This window comes from Balaenoptera ricei, chromosome 7 (genome assembly GCF_028023285.1).
Source record: "Balaenoptera ricei isolate mBalRic1 chromosome 7, mBalRic1.hap2, whole genome shotgun sequence".
Taxonomy (NCBI): domain Eukaryota; kingdom Metazoa; phylum Chordata; class Mammalia; order Artiodactyla; family Balaenopteridae; genus Balaenoptera; species Balaenoptera ricei.
Window position 1 is genome coordinate 41,981,163 of NC_082645.1, and position 15,367 is coordinate 41,996,529.

Sequence of the window (15,367 nt, forward strand, 5' to 3'; positions counted from 1 at the left end):
CCTCTACCTGGAAGGCAGAAGAGCAGCAGGACCCACAGGCTTGCCGTAGTGGTCCAGTCTCCCCCAGGAATATGGTACTGCTGACTAAGGTTTCAGCTAAAGTGCGCTCATTATCAGTTATACTCGTAGATGTCAGATGACAAATGCCAGTAACAATCCGGAGTGGAACCATCTGTGGTTGAATTTATTAACAGGTACCACATGCCAAAGTGTGGCTAACTAAGGGGGAAAGGGACAAGTGAAGAGGCAAGATCACTTTGCCTTAGACAGAACTTTGCTCCTCAGGGAAAGCAGTCTTGGCACATAAACTAAAGAGCAGACATGAGGCATAAAATAGTGAGATCATCGTCACTAAAACTCTGTGTGGAATTCACTCCCACCGAGGTACGCACCATGACTCAAAGAGATGGGACTTCCATCAACTCCCCAAGGCAATTAACTAGGCTCCTGTAATAAATTTCTTTCTGGAAGAAAGAAGAGCACTTATTTAGAAGGGAAGCTGCCTGCTATGGTAGAGAAATGAGAGTCTAGAAAAATTACACTAGCTCATATTTCATACTGATTTGCTTCACTTCTTGGGAAAAAGTAGAAAATCTTTTACATACTATTAATCTTTGGATTGGTTCCCATTGTCAGAAACTTCTTCTTGGAGCTCACTACTACTACAAAGACATTAGGCGTGGATAGTGAAGAGAACCCCAAAAGCCAATAATATGGAAGAATAGGTCAATAAATGCTAATTAAAATTAGAGCCAACTGGGAGGGATAAATTGGGAGACTGGAATTGACACATATACAGTACTATATATAGAATAGATAACTAATAAGAATATACTGAATAGCACAGGGAACTCTATTCAATACTCTGTAATGGGACTTCCTTGGTGGCGCAGTGGTTAAGAATCCGCCTGCCAATGCAGGGGACACAGGTTTGAGCCCTGATCCGGGAAGATCCCACATGCCGCGGAGCAACTAAGCCCATGCGTCACAACTACTGAAGCCCGCACGCCTAGAGCCCATGCTCCGCAACAAGAGAAGCCACCGCAATGAGAAGCCCGTGCACCACAACGAAGAGTAGCCCCGGCTCACCACAACTAGAGAAAGCCCACGTGCAGCAACAAAGACCCAACACAGCCAAAATAAATAGATAAATAAAATTTAAAAATATATATGTATATAAAAAATACTCTGTAATGACCTATATGGGAAAGGAATCTAAAACAAGAGTGGATATATGTGTATGTATAACTGACTCACTTTGCTGTACAGCAGAAACTAACACAACATTATAAATCAACTATACTCCAGCAAAAAAAATTAATTAGTAAAAAATAAATATTGGTACCAACTCAAAAAATAAGTTAAAAAAATAAGTTTTAATTCATACACACAAAAAGATGTCCATCAACAGATAAATGGATAAAAAAGATGTGGTACATATATACAATGGGCTACTACTTGGCCATAAAAAAGAATGAAATAATACCATTTGCAGCAACTTGGATGGAACTAGAGATGATCATACTAAGTGAAATAAGTCAGAAAGAGGAAGACAAATACCATATGGTATCACTTATGTGTGGACTCTAAAATATAACACAAATGAACTTATCTACAAAACAGAAACAGACTCACAGACATAGAGAACAGACTTGTGGTTGCCGAGGGGGCCCAGTGGGGAATGAATGGAGTGGGAGTTTAGGGTCAGCAGATGCAAACTATTATATATGGAATGGATAAAAACAAGGTCCTCCTGTATAGCACAGGGAACTATATTTAATATCCTGTGATAAACCATAATGGAAAAGAATATATAAAAAAAGTTTATATATGTATAACTGAATCACTTTGCTGTACAGCAGAAATTAACACAACACTGGAAATCAACCATACTTCGATAAAAATAAATTTAAAAAAATTAGAGTCAACCTATGCTTTTCTGGCCATAGACCAAAGTAATATTACTGAGAGGCACAAAAAACAGTAGATATTTTCCAAGAACTGTTTGGAGAAATTACATGAATTCTCTGGACACACGCAGAAGAGAGGATGTGCGATAGATGAGGCTGTGACTCAGCAGCAGCCCTAGTTTTCAACTGCTTTGACGACTGTGATGAGATATTGAGGTGTCTGAAAAGAAAAGGTGAATTCTCTCTACAGCATTCTTCAGTGCCCTGCACCACATGTGGGTGTATCCTCACCAAAAATACTGTGATGATAATGTAAGATTCAGGGGTGCTCGGGTGGTGCAGAAAAAGAGCGTCAGGAGAAGCAATTTCCCTGCTTTTGTGCAACTAATTTACAACAAGCTCTCAAATCCAAGTTATAGGAAGCAAGGAGTTGGGGTGAGGAGGGTGGGATGGTGGGGGGAGGGGGGAGCAAAGAGTTACTTGACTATCTTCTGCTGTTTCTTGATTTATGGCAATCCCTGTGTGTGAGTGAAACACACAACTTCTCTCCAACCATCTGTCTTGGTTATTGGGCACAGAGGTGAAGTAGTATTAAGCCTACCGTTTTAGCACTTTTGTCCACTCTCTCCACCAAATGGATATCTGGCCATTGTGGGAAGAGTGACTAAGGTGATGCCTTGTACACAGAAGTGACCTGTGAATACTTGTTGAATAAGGTAATATGAACCAACTTATGGCCTTGACCTCACTCTTTACCTATTTATTCCACAGCCCTGGCTCTAAGATGCCCTGCTCCCTGGGAGAACAGCAGCTATGTCTGAGAGGAATAAAAAAAACAACTCAAAGAATTCTAGGTTGTCAAAATCTGGAAATATTGGGAAACTTTCAAGTGAAACAGTAGTAACTTTTCCAGGCCCAAAAAGCAGAAGAAGGCCTTAACTGTGGGTTACAGGATTATCATTAGAAAATGTTTAGTAAGATGAATGGATAAACGAAATGCAGTATATACAGACAATGGAATGTTATTTAATTTTAAAAAGGAAGTAAATTCTGACATAAGCTACAACATGGATGAACCTTGAGGACATTATGTGAGGTGAAATAAGCCAGTCAAAAATGGACAAATATTGTATGATTCCACTTATACAAGTTACTGAGAGTAGTCAAAGTCATAGAGACAGAAAGTAGAATCATGGTTGCCAGGGACTGGGGGATGGGAGAAATGGAGAGTTATTGTTTGATGGGTACAGAATTTCAGTTTGGGATGATGAAAGAGTCCTAGAAGTGGATGGTGGTGATGGTTGCACAGCAATGTGAATGTACTTGATGCCACTGAAATGTATGCTTAAAATGGTTAATGGTAAATTCTACTTTTATGTATTTTACCACAATTAAAAATAAAAACTGTAGTCCTATTTGCATGTGAGTTTTTGTATAACATTGTAAAATGATGTGAGTAAAATCAATCACTGTTTTACTGTTTTCAGATTGATGGGAAAAAAGAAGACTGATTTGTGCCTAGCATTAAACTCCCCATTATTGGGAAGTGAGCTCAAGTTATTTCATATGGGAATTCAAGAAAGAGGAGGCTCAGAATGTTGTTCATTCCGTGGAAAAGTAAATAAAAGAGGAAGAGGAACAGAGAGAAGAGGAAGGAGGAAGAAGAGGAAGAAAATGACTCCTCACCTTAGCAATCTTCTTTCATGCAAATTCACTCCCACAAGTTTCCACACACACAGACTGCGTACCCAGCTTTGGATCCAAGATATAAATGCAACCAGGTTGAAATCTGACTTTCCAATCTAATTTCCCAGAACTCCCTTACACTAGCTTACTTCAGCCATTTCAGTCTGGTTAGGCTTAGAAATTCCTGTCTCCTGTCTTCATTCACAGAATCTCAGAGTTGGAGAATTCAGAGGTCATGTGGTCCAACTGTCAGCCAGATGCTTGACTCCTCTCTACACAACTGTTCCTTCAGTAGGGCTGGCATCTTACTTACTTGACCTTTCACTCATTTGTTTCAGTTGGGCTCATAGAATAATTAAAAAAAAAAAAAAACTTTCAGGAAAAAGAGGGAAAAGAAAAAATAAACACACTCTAAACTAAAAGTCAGGTTTTTCTCACTTATTAATTTTATCTTAAAACAATATTAAAATCCAAATTACAAAACATTAAGTCTACAGTGATGCCATTTTTGTCCCCTCCCAAATATGTGTGTGTACCTGTGTGTGTATACATAGAAAAAAATTCCCTACAGAAATATATAAAGTTTCTATGCAAGTAAAGTCATGGGTGCTCTTTATTTTCTACCTTTATTTGTATCTTCTAATTTTTATTCAATTAAGGTTTATTTTTTCTTCAATAAATGAGGAAAGTATCTATAAAGTATGCTTATTCTCACAAATGAACAGAATTGAAGTGGCGATTAGTTATCTAATGATATAAAACAGAACAAAAAACATGAATTAATTTTGAAATGTACCTGGGAGAATTTGGTCTAATCAAAACAAATGGAGTGAAGGAATTGGTGATGGCCTCCTGTTTCCAAGGACAGAGAGATTAGTATTAACAGGATCAAAACTAAACCACAATACATAAATTTGATATTGAAGATAACAGAGCACAAAGTGCTGAGGTATCATCTGAGACAGTTGTCGTTCTTCTCTTTGCTTGAGTCTCCACCCCACTCCTTTATTCAATACATGTTGAACTTTAGGGTTTGTTGAATGTCAAGCATGGTGCTAAGCCTTGAGTAGGAATTCAGAGATGACTAAGACACGATCCTTGCCCTCAAGGCACTCACACTTTTCCTATTTGGCTAGAAAAGTGCTCCAGTAGGCAACCTGATGTTTTTCTTAGAAGGTGTTTTCAAAAATACTTTGGTTACCCAAGTCCCACTGTCTCTCCACACCTCACAGTCACTGATGCACCTAAAGGAAAAGCCCAGGAGCTCTTTTTGTGTTGGAATCTTTAACTTCTGATATTGCTGGCATGGGTAGATCCCATGTACCTCCTGCTGATGTGTTTTGGTGTCCTGGACTTATTAAATATTGGTAGCCAGGGCACTCCCTTCCTCAAAGAAAGACTCAGTATTTCCATGGACATCCTCCATCCAAGGACACACTCTTTTCCACCTTTACATTCTGTTCAATAGCCATAAGCAAGATCTTTGAGTCTTCTTCTACATGCTTTTCTCTCATGATGAACACAAGAAAGAACTGGTAACAAAAGTGAATAAAGGACTTGGATTCATCAAATTATGCTTGAAAGCTCTTATCCTCTCATTCTGCTCACCAAATTCAAGAGCAAACCTCCAAACCACAATATTCCCAAATCAGCACACTTCTTCCCCTTCTTTATTGCTACCACCACTGCCTATGCCACCATCCCATTTCTCTCCCTGGACATCTGCAGTGGCCTCCTTACATGACTTCCTGTTTTCCCTCTTAACCCACCACGAGTTATTCTCTGAAGAGACTCCAAAGGGATATTTTTAAAACATAGATTAAATCATGGCATCCCCTACCTGTAGCTTCCTAGTGCACATAGACTAAATTCCACACTCTTGAAGTGGCTTCCATAACCACATAGTACTGGCCATTGCCTGCTTTTCCCCTCTCATTAAGCTCCATCACCTTGGTCTCCTTTCTGTTCCTGGAGAACAGGCCAAGTGCATTCTTGCCCCAGAGCTTTTTCTCCAGCCTTTCAATCTATCTGGCACACTTGGCCAATGATTTTTGCATGGCTGGCAAAAATCACATCATTCAAATCTAAGCTTTAATTTCACCTCCTCAGAGAGGCCTTTCCTGACCTTCTTTTCTAGAAGCTCCTCAGTCTTTCTCTATCATATCATCTTGCTGTGTCTCTGCAAAGCACTTATTACCTGAGGATGTTCTCATTTATTTATTTATTGCTTTATTAATCTGTCACAGTCACTAGAATGTAAGTTCCACAAAAGGAGTGACTTTTTATGTCTCATTCATTATTATGTTGGGATTGATGTCTGGGACAAAGCAGACATGAAACAAATAAGTGCTGAATAAATTTGCTAAATGTGTGAGAGAAGGTGACTGTCACTCCAGAGTTGGTGAGCTTAATCTTATATCCATTACACAGGCTCATTCACTCATTCACTTATTCAAAACCATTTATTGAATTAATTATATACCAGGTACTATTTCAGAAAACAAAGACAAATATAACTAAATTCTTACCCTCCTGTACTTAGATTTCCTCTACTCAAGAGAGGAGAATATAGCCAAGAAAAGATTTGTAATATGCTATCCTAAGTGTTATATTAAAAATGTGCATAGAATGGTTGGGGATGGCTACACAGGGAAGATGAGGTTTCACCTGTCACCTTGAAGAATGAATTCACCAAATGTGTTTTAGAGAGAGGAGGCAAAAGACACAGAGAGTTGAGAAAGAAGATGACACCTTCAGGCAGGGTGGAAAATATAGGTTACCATAAAATTATGGAGTTTAAACTTTATTCTGGAGGATTTTAAGAAAGGGAGGACACTCTCTGGCTTGCATGTAAAATGACCACTCTTGCAGCAGAGTAACAAATGAATGAAAGGGGGAAATATGGCAGAATACAGAATAGTCAGATGATGACAATTGGACTAAAGTAGGGACTGAGAGAATGGAGAGGAAAGGGTAGATTCCAGGGATATTTAGGGAGCAGAAGTAGGAGGGCTTGGTGATCAATTAGAGCTTTTCAGGCTATGAGGTCTGTGAGGATACAGGATTGATAGACACAGTTATATCCCCTGGCACAAAGTATCTGAGTTCATAATAAATGAATGGATGAATGAATAAAAAAGGGAAAGTCTAAAGTCAGTCCCAGTTTCCAGTGTGGACATCTGGTGTTACTGATACCATTACCAATATATGGGCAGGCTTAGAAAGAGGAAGATAAATTCATTTAGGAAATAGTGGATGTGTGGCATCTGCTAGCAAGTTGTGGCTGTCCACATTTCTGCATTCTGCTTGCAAATAAAATGGTTCCTTTTTTAGTTCCTCTCTGTTTTACAACACCCTTTTATCCAAAGCTAAAAGAAGCCATTTGCACCTTCCATGTTCTCATCAGCCAGCTCCAATTTACTAGGTACATTTTCTAATTTACGAGTTAAAGAAGGTGACAGTGTCACTAATTTTTCCACTGCTACGTTATACCAGTTGCCCTTTTTGAAGCCTTAATAACAATTACCCTCACTGGTCTTCCAGCCTCTACTAACAGTCTCCTTGCCACCTTTTTAGCCTCTGCCTACTGCCTGATCCCCAAACCACTATTTTAGGTTTTTGTTGCAGCAGCAGCCAGATTCCTGTTTCAGTTATCTATTGCTGCACAGCAAAATACCCTAAACCACCTCATTATTGTTTAGGGACTTTAAAACAATAATAATTTATTCTTTCTTATCATTCTGCAGTTTGGCATTCTGGATGGTTTTGCCGGTCTCACCTAGACTCTGGGCTGCTGGTCATATGACTCCTTCCAAGTGGAAGTCAGGCTGGCCTGGAAAGTCCAATATGGCCTTACTACATTTCTGAGAATGTCATGCTGTCTGTCAGCTGAGGAACTTCATTTTTCCTCTATGAGGTCCTACATTCTCTAGTAAGCTAAACTGGGTGTCTTCACAGCATGATGATCAAGGCCAACCCACGTCACAGACAGTGGAGAAATAGGCTCATTTCCTGATGTAGTGATTGCAAGATCACATTACACAGGGACACAGACACAGAGAGGCATGATTCATTGAAGGTCATTATTATAATACTCTATTACATTCATTCAGCCCTATGTAAAATAGGCAATTGCTGCATCTGTCATGATTGAGAAGTTGGTCACAGCAGCCAGCCCCAAAACAACACTGCTCCTGCTTAGTTTTATGCCAGTAAAATGGATGATCTATGTCCTGCCTCTTTTACCAAGTAACTCATTTCTGTGCCAGTGTCATGTGATATATCTGATTGGCATAATTAACATCTGTACCCAGCAGCAAGGAAGCTGGAAATTATGTTTTTGGATTCTTCATTAAGATGGAAAGATTTCTACCGTAGGTAACTATCAAAATATGAAGAAGGTATTCAAAAGATTCCTATTAGTCACAAATGACAGATGTCTGCTACCTACCAAATCCTTCAGTAAAGTGTAAAAACCTTTTATGATCTTAAGTGGCGGTGTTGTGGAAAATAAAGGAAAAAAGCTGTAAGTGGAATTGAGGCTTATCACACATTTACCTGATGCTCAATCAGAGGGAATAACATGCTGTTGAAAGTGTGTGCCCAAGAAGCCCAGAAAATGGCAGCAAAGTGGTCCACGTGCAACTTGGAGCAGCAGAGAGAGTACAGGATTCCAGACTAACAACATACTAGAGAAAGGTGACCCATGTTAAAAAATAATTTTTATAAAAGATACAGTCATAACTCTCAATAAAATATAAAATGAACACATACTTCATCTAACTCATTAATCAGGAATACAGTAAAATGTTAACAAACAAACAAACGAAAATACTAGGGATTTTTTCTGGTGGTCCAGTGATTAGGACTCCGTGTTTTCCCTGCTGTGGGCCCGGGTTCAATCCCTGGTCGGATACTAAGATCCTGAAAGCTGCGTGGCACAGCCAAAAAAAAAAAAGAAAGAAAACCTAACTAAAAACAGTCCAAAGCCTAATCCAAAGAGCAGACACAGATACAGGCAATCAGGAATGCTGAAATTAGTTAACTAATAGACACAAAACTGACCAATATCCACAGGACAATAATTAATTGTATCTCCATTGGACAACTTTATTTACATCTGTATGGACAAGAATAGTTTGCAGTACTGTCAGTTTTATTTAATTTACAAAGTTGTGAAATAGCTCAAAGATAATGAAAGGCAAAATTATCTATGAAGTCTGTTAACTTAGAGAGTATAATATACAATACCTAATTTTCCATTGAAAATGCCACCAGTAAACTTTTGCTCACTTAAAGTTTTTCACAATTTTTTCTGACCTTTTAAAGGGAGAGAAAAATTGATTTTTGAGCTACATTGATCCACGTTTGCCTGTCATTTGCACAGTTAAACATATTAAGAAAAAAACAGGGAATTCCATTTCAAATTAAAATTTACAAAGTCTTGAGAGACATTGCTTCTACTCTACTGGTAAGAACAAGATATTAGCCAGAAAAATCATAGTTTAAAAAAAACATACCAGAACACCTGAAATTAATATAATGTTGTATGTCAATTACACCTCAATTAAAATACATATTTATCAGAGAACTAAGAACACCCTCCCCTCAAAAAAAAACCCCTTAAGCTAACTAAATTGTAGAAAGTGATAAGCCCATTCTAGAAAAGATGAGACCCACAGCTGCTTTAATTACTAGCAGACCAGAGGGAGAAGGAGAAATCCACAGATCAGATTGATTCAGTCAACCAGACTAGTAGCCTAACAGAGGAGGCAATACAATTTACTTCAGACTCTACACAAAATGTTTGGCATACAATAAAAAAATTACAAGACACATAAAGAAGCAAGATGTGACCCAAGGTCAAGATAGAATGTAGTCAAGAGAGCAAACTCAAAGTTGAAACTATAGATCAGAGACAGGAACTTTAAGGTAACTGTGTTAAACATGTTCAGTGATTTGGTAGACAAATTAGATAATATGCATGAATAATGGATAATTTCTTCAGAGATGGAACCTATAAAAAAGAACTTATTGTACAGGACTTCCCTGGTGGTCCAGTGATTAAGAATCCGCTTTCTAATGCAAGGGATGTGGGTTCGATCCCTGGCTGGGGAACTAAGATCCCACGTGCCATGGGGCAACTAAGCCCGCACACTTTAGAGCCCATGCACCACAACTAGAGAGCCCCGTGTGCTGCAACTACTGAGCCTGCGTACTCTGGAGCCCACGCGCCACAACTAGAGAGTCTGCACACTGCAACTACTGAGCCCTTGCGCTACAGAGCCTGTGCGCCACAACTAGAGAGAAGCCGGTACACCGCAACAAAAGATCCTGCATGCTGCAACTAAGACCCGACGCAGCCAGCTAAATAAAGAACTTATTGTAAATACCTGAAATAAAAAATATGAAATATCATTTGATGGGCTCAACAGAAGTCTGCACATAGCAGAGGAAAGGATCAACTCAAATACAGGTGAAAACACAAAAAGAAAAAAGAGCGAACAAAATGGAACAGTGAATCCAAGAGTCTTTGGGCAGCAACAGATGGTCTAACATATATGTATTGTACCCTCATAAGAAAGGGAGAAAGAATGGGGGTAAAGAAGTATATGAGGAGATAGTGGTCAAGAATTTTCTAAGGAGAGTCTGGGTTGGTGAACACGTGGAGATTCAGGGAGAGTGGACCCCTGGCTAGAGCCTGGAAGTTCCTTGCACCTTCCCACATACTTTGTCCTATGCATCTCTATCATCTGGCTATTCCTGAGTTATATCCTTTTAAAATTAACTGGTAATCTTATTGCATTGACAGTATTGGCTATGGAGACAAAACTCCCCTAACCTGGTTGGGAAAATTGCTTTCCAGAGGCATTGCACTCCTTGGCATTTCTTTCTTTGCACTTCCTGCCAGAATTCTTGGCTCAGGTTTTGCACTAAAGTACAAGAACAGTATGACCAAAAACACTTTGAGAAAAGAAGGAACTTAGCTGGCAACCTTATTCAGAACCAAGTTTTCCAACCTGTGAATGCAGAAGTTATCATGGGTTTCTTGCATCCATTCAGGCACCAAGTCCTGTCTACATATAGAAATGACAATACATCTAACACATATCTAGACTACTTGCTCTCAGGGGAATGGAGATACTGTTGTCATAAATAAAGTTCAAATTTATTTAAAATCCTTAAAAAATATTTTTTCTAAAATTAATTTTTAAAAAGACCCCACAGATACAAGAAACTCAGTAAAACTTAACATGATAAATACAAAGAAAACACACCTAAGAACATTATTGTCCAATTGCTGGAAACAAAATAAAACAAAAAACCAAAACAAAACAAAAGAAAAAACCAAGAAGATCTTAAAAACAAAGTAGAAACAAAGACATCATTTACAGGGGAACAAAATATGAATTATGATTGATTTCTTATCAAAAACAATAAAGGCCAGAAGACAATGGAATAGCATCTTTAAAATGGGGAGGGAAGGGAAACTTTCAATCCAGAATTCAAAATATACAAAAATGAAGTCAAAATAAAGCAAAGGCTGATAGAATTTGTGTCCAATAGATCTGCACTATAAGAAATGCTAAGAGAAATTACTCAGTCTAAAAGCTGAGGAAAATGTTATCAGATGGAATCCTGGATCTCCAAGATAGAATTTAGAGTTCCAGAAACAATAAATATCTAGGCAAATATAAAATGCCATTTTAAATTAAATATATTGCTATTATACTTGCTATAAATTATATCTATATCCCATGATATATTGCTATACTTTTTGCTTTAAATATATGTAAAGCAATATATCATTGTTATTCTTTTTGCTTTAAATATACTTTATATATATTTAAGGCAAAAAGTAGAGCAATATATTGTAGAAGTAACACATACAACAATAAAACCACAAAAGACAGGGATAGTAAATAGAATTACACAGTTGTAAAATTCCCCCATTGCTGGTTAAACAGTAAAATATTATTTGAAGTTAGAGGTAAATTAAACATGAATATTTTAATCTCTAGAGCAACCACTAAAAAATAACACTAAAGAGGTGTAGCTAAAAATGTTAATAGATTAGAAAGAATGAAATATTAAATACTAATTGATATCACCTAAAAGAAGGCAAAAAAAGAGAAACAGAGAAACATAAAATAACTAAAACAAATAGAAACTAAATAATGAAATGGTAGACTTAAATCCAACCATATCAATAATTACATTAAGTTCAAATGGACTAAACACGCCAATTAAAAGCTAGAGATTGTCAGACAAGGGTGGCGGGGGGCAGAGGAGGTGGAAGGAAACCCAACTCTATGCTATTTACAAGAAACACATTTTAAATAAAACATATTCACAAAAAGTCTAGAAGAATAATCATAGCAGTCTTATTCATAATAGTCTCCAAATTGGAAACAACCTAAATGCCTATTGCAACAGTTACCCACTGCCGCATAACAAGTTACCTGAAAATTTAGTGGATTAAAACAACATTTATTATCTCACAGTTTCTGTGGATAAAGAATCTCACCAAAAAGAAGTCATCTTTTCTCTCACAAGGCTTCAATGAAGGTGTTGATTTGGGCTCCCATCATCTCAAGGCTTGACCTGGGGAAGGATCCATGTCCAAGCTTATTCTCATGGTTGTTGGCAAGATTCAGTTCCTCACAGGCTGTTGGAATGACAGCCAGAGTTCCTCACTGGCTGCTGGTGGGAGGTCTCCCTCAGTTCCTTGCCATGTAGACTTCTCTATAGGGTAGCTTACAACATGGCAGCTTGCTTCTTTAAAGCAAGCAAGCAAGAAAAACTAGAGAGAGACATGGAAGTCAAGTCCTTTATACCCAACTCTTGGAAGCAACATTCCATCACATTTGCTATATTCTTTTCATTAGAAGAAAGTCACGAGGTCCAACCCACACTTGAAGGGAGGGGATTCCACAAGACTATGAATATCAAGACGTGAGGATCACTGGGAACCATGCCAGAAGCTGCCTACCACATCTATCCATGGAAAATAGATTAAAAAAAATTTTTATTGGAGTATAATTGCTTTACAATGCTGTGTTAGTTTCTGCTGTAAAATGAAGTGAATCAGCTGTATGTATACATATAGCCCCTCCCTCTTGGACCTCCTCTCCCCCTCCCACCCATCTAGGTCATCACAGAGCACCAAGCTGAGCTCCCTGTGCTATACAGCAGATTCCCACTAGCTATCTACTTTACACATGGCAGTGTATTTATGTCAAAACTAATTTCCCAATTCATCCCACCCTCCCCTTTCCCGTGTCCACACGTCCGTTCTCTTCATCTGCATTTCTATTCTTGCCCTGCAAATAGGTTCATCTGTACCATTTTTCTAGATTCCACATATATGCATTAATACACAGTATTTGTTTTTCTCTTTCTGACTTACTTCACTCCGTATGACAGACTCTAGGTCCATCCACACCTCTACAAATGACCCAATTTCATTTCTTTTTATGGCTGAGTAGTATTCCATTATATATATGTACCATGTCTTCTTTATCCATTCATCTGTTGATGGACACTTAGCTTGCTTTCATGTCCTGGCTATTGTAAATAGTGCTGCAATGGACATTGGGGTACATGTGTCTTTTTGAATTACGGTTTTCTCAGAGTATATGCCCAGTAGTGGGATTGCTGGGTCATATGGTAGTTCTATTTTTAGCTTTTTAAGGAACCTCCATACTGTTCTCCACAGTGGCTGTATCAATTTACATTCCCACCAACATTACAGGAGGGTTCCCTTTTCTCCACACCCTCTCCACATTTATTGTTTGTAGATTTTTTGATGATGGCCATTCTGACCAGTGTGAGGTGATACCTCACTGTAGTTTTGATTTGCATTTCTCTAACGATTAGTGATATTGAGCATCTTTTCATGTGTTTGTTGGCAATCTGTATGTCTTCTTTGGTGAAATGTCTATTTAGGTCTTCCACCCATTTTTTGATTGTTTTTTTGATATTGAGCTGCATGAGCTGTTTGTATATTTTGGAGATTAATCCTTTGTCCGTTGCTTCATTTGCAAATATTTTCTCCCATTCTGAGGGTTGTCTTTTCATCTTGTTTATGATTTCCTTTGCTGTGAAAAAGATTTTAAGCTTAATTAGGTCCCATTTGCTTATTTTTGTTTTTATTTTCATTACTCTAGAAGGTGGGTCATAAAAAATCTTGCTGTGATTTATGTCAAAGAGTGTTTTTCCTATGTTTTCCTCTAAGAGTTTTATAGTGTCCAGTCTTACATTTAGGTCTTTAATTCATTTTGAGTTTATTTTTGTGTATGGTGTTAGGGAGTGTTCTAATTTCATTCTTTTATATGTAGTTGTTCAGTTTTCCCAGCACCATTTATTGAAGAGGCTGCCTTTTCTCCACTGAATATTCTTGCCTCCTTTGTCACAGATTAGGTGACCATAGGTGAGTGGGTTTATCTCTGGGCTTTCTATCCTGTACCATTGATCGATATTTCTGTTTCTGTGCCAGTACCATATTGTCTTTTTTTTTGGCTGTGCTGGGCCTTAGTTGTAGCACATGGGATCTTGTAGTTGCGGCATGAGGGCTCTTAGTTGTGCGTGCATGTGGGATCTAGTTCCCTGACCAGGGATCGAATCTGGGCCCTTGCATTGGGAGTGCAAAGTTATAACCACTGGACTGCCAGGGAAGTCCCAGTACCATACTGTCTTGATTACTGTAGCTTTGTAGTATAGTCTGAAGTTGGAGAGCCTGATTCCTCCAGCTGCATTTTCCTTTCTCAAGATTGCTTTGGCTGTTCAGGGTCTTCTGTGTTTCTACACAAACTGTAAAATTTTTTGTTCTAAATCTGTGAAATATGTCATTGGTAATTTGTTAGGGATTGCATTGAAAGTGTAGATTGCTTTGGGTAGTATAGTCATTTTCACAATACTGATTGAAAATAGATTTTTAAATGGTATTATTTTCATACAATGGAATACTACTCAGTAATAAAAAAAGAACAAACTACTGATACACACAGAAACATAGATGAATCTCAAAAATTTTACTCAATTATGTTGAGCAAAAGAAAATAGCTGCAAAAGAATATACACTATATGATTCCATTTATATGACATCCTAAAACAGGTAAAACTCAGCTGTGATGACAGAAATTAGAACAATGTTTAACTCAGAATGTTTGAAGGGTATTGCCTGGAAATGAGCATCAGGAAGAGTTCTGCGGAGCTGAAAATGTTCTGTGTCTTGTTTTGTCAAAACTCACTGAAGAAGACACCTAAGGTCTGTGCATTTTATGTAAAGTATACCTCCATTAAAAGAATAATAAAGCAAAAATAAACATGTCTTTAAAAAGTAATCTAGGACTTCCCTGGTGGTGCAATGGTTAAGAATCTGCCTGCCAATGCAAGGGACACAGGTTCAAGCCTTGGTCCGGGAAGATCCCACATGCCGCGGAGCAACTAAGCCCATGCGCCATGGGCCTGTGCTCTAGAGCCCACGAGCCACAACTACTGAGGCCGTGTGCCTCAACTACTGAACCCCACACACCTAGAGCCCGTGCTCCGCAACAAGAGAAGCCACCACAATGAGAAGTCCATGCACCACAATGAAGAGTAGCCCCCACTCGCCGCAACTAGAGAAAGCCTGCGCAGAGCGACGAAGACCCAACGCAGCCAAAAATAAATAAATAAATAAATAAAAATAAACGTAATCTAGGCTTAGTTCTTAAAAACAAAAGTTGTAATGTCAATAATCTGAACTCTTTTAATCAATGTTAAATAAA

At 38.2% G+C, this 15,367-nt stretch overlaps 1 protein-coding gene across 4 annotated transcripts in view; it reads right to left on the reverse strand.

Moving 5' to 3' along the window:
- The window catches only part of NMI (N-myc and STAT interactor), a 113,363-nt gene that overhangs the window by 27,347 nt on the left and 70,649 nt on the right, over positions 1-15,367 (reverse strand). The window contains exon 3 of one of the 4 annotated variants that reach the window (XM_059927834.1): positions 393-464. The exons of the other annotated variants lie outside the window; for them this stretch is intronic. The gene's annotated coding sequence lies outside the window, so the exon portion shown is untranslated. The remainder of the gene's footprint in view (positions 1-392; positions 465-15,367) is intronic. 4 annotated transcript variants of the gene reach the window in all.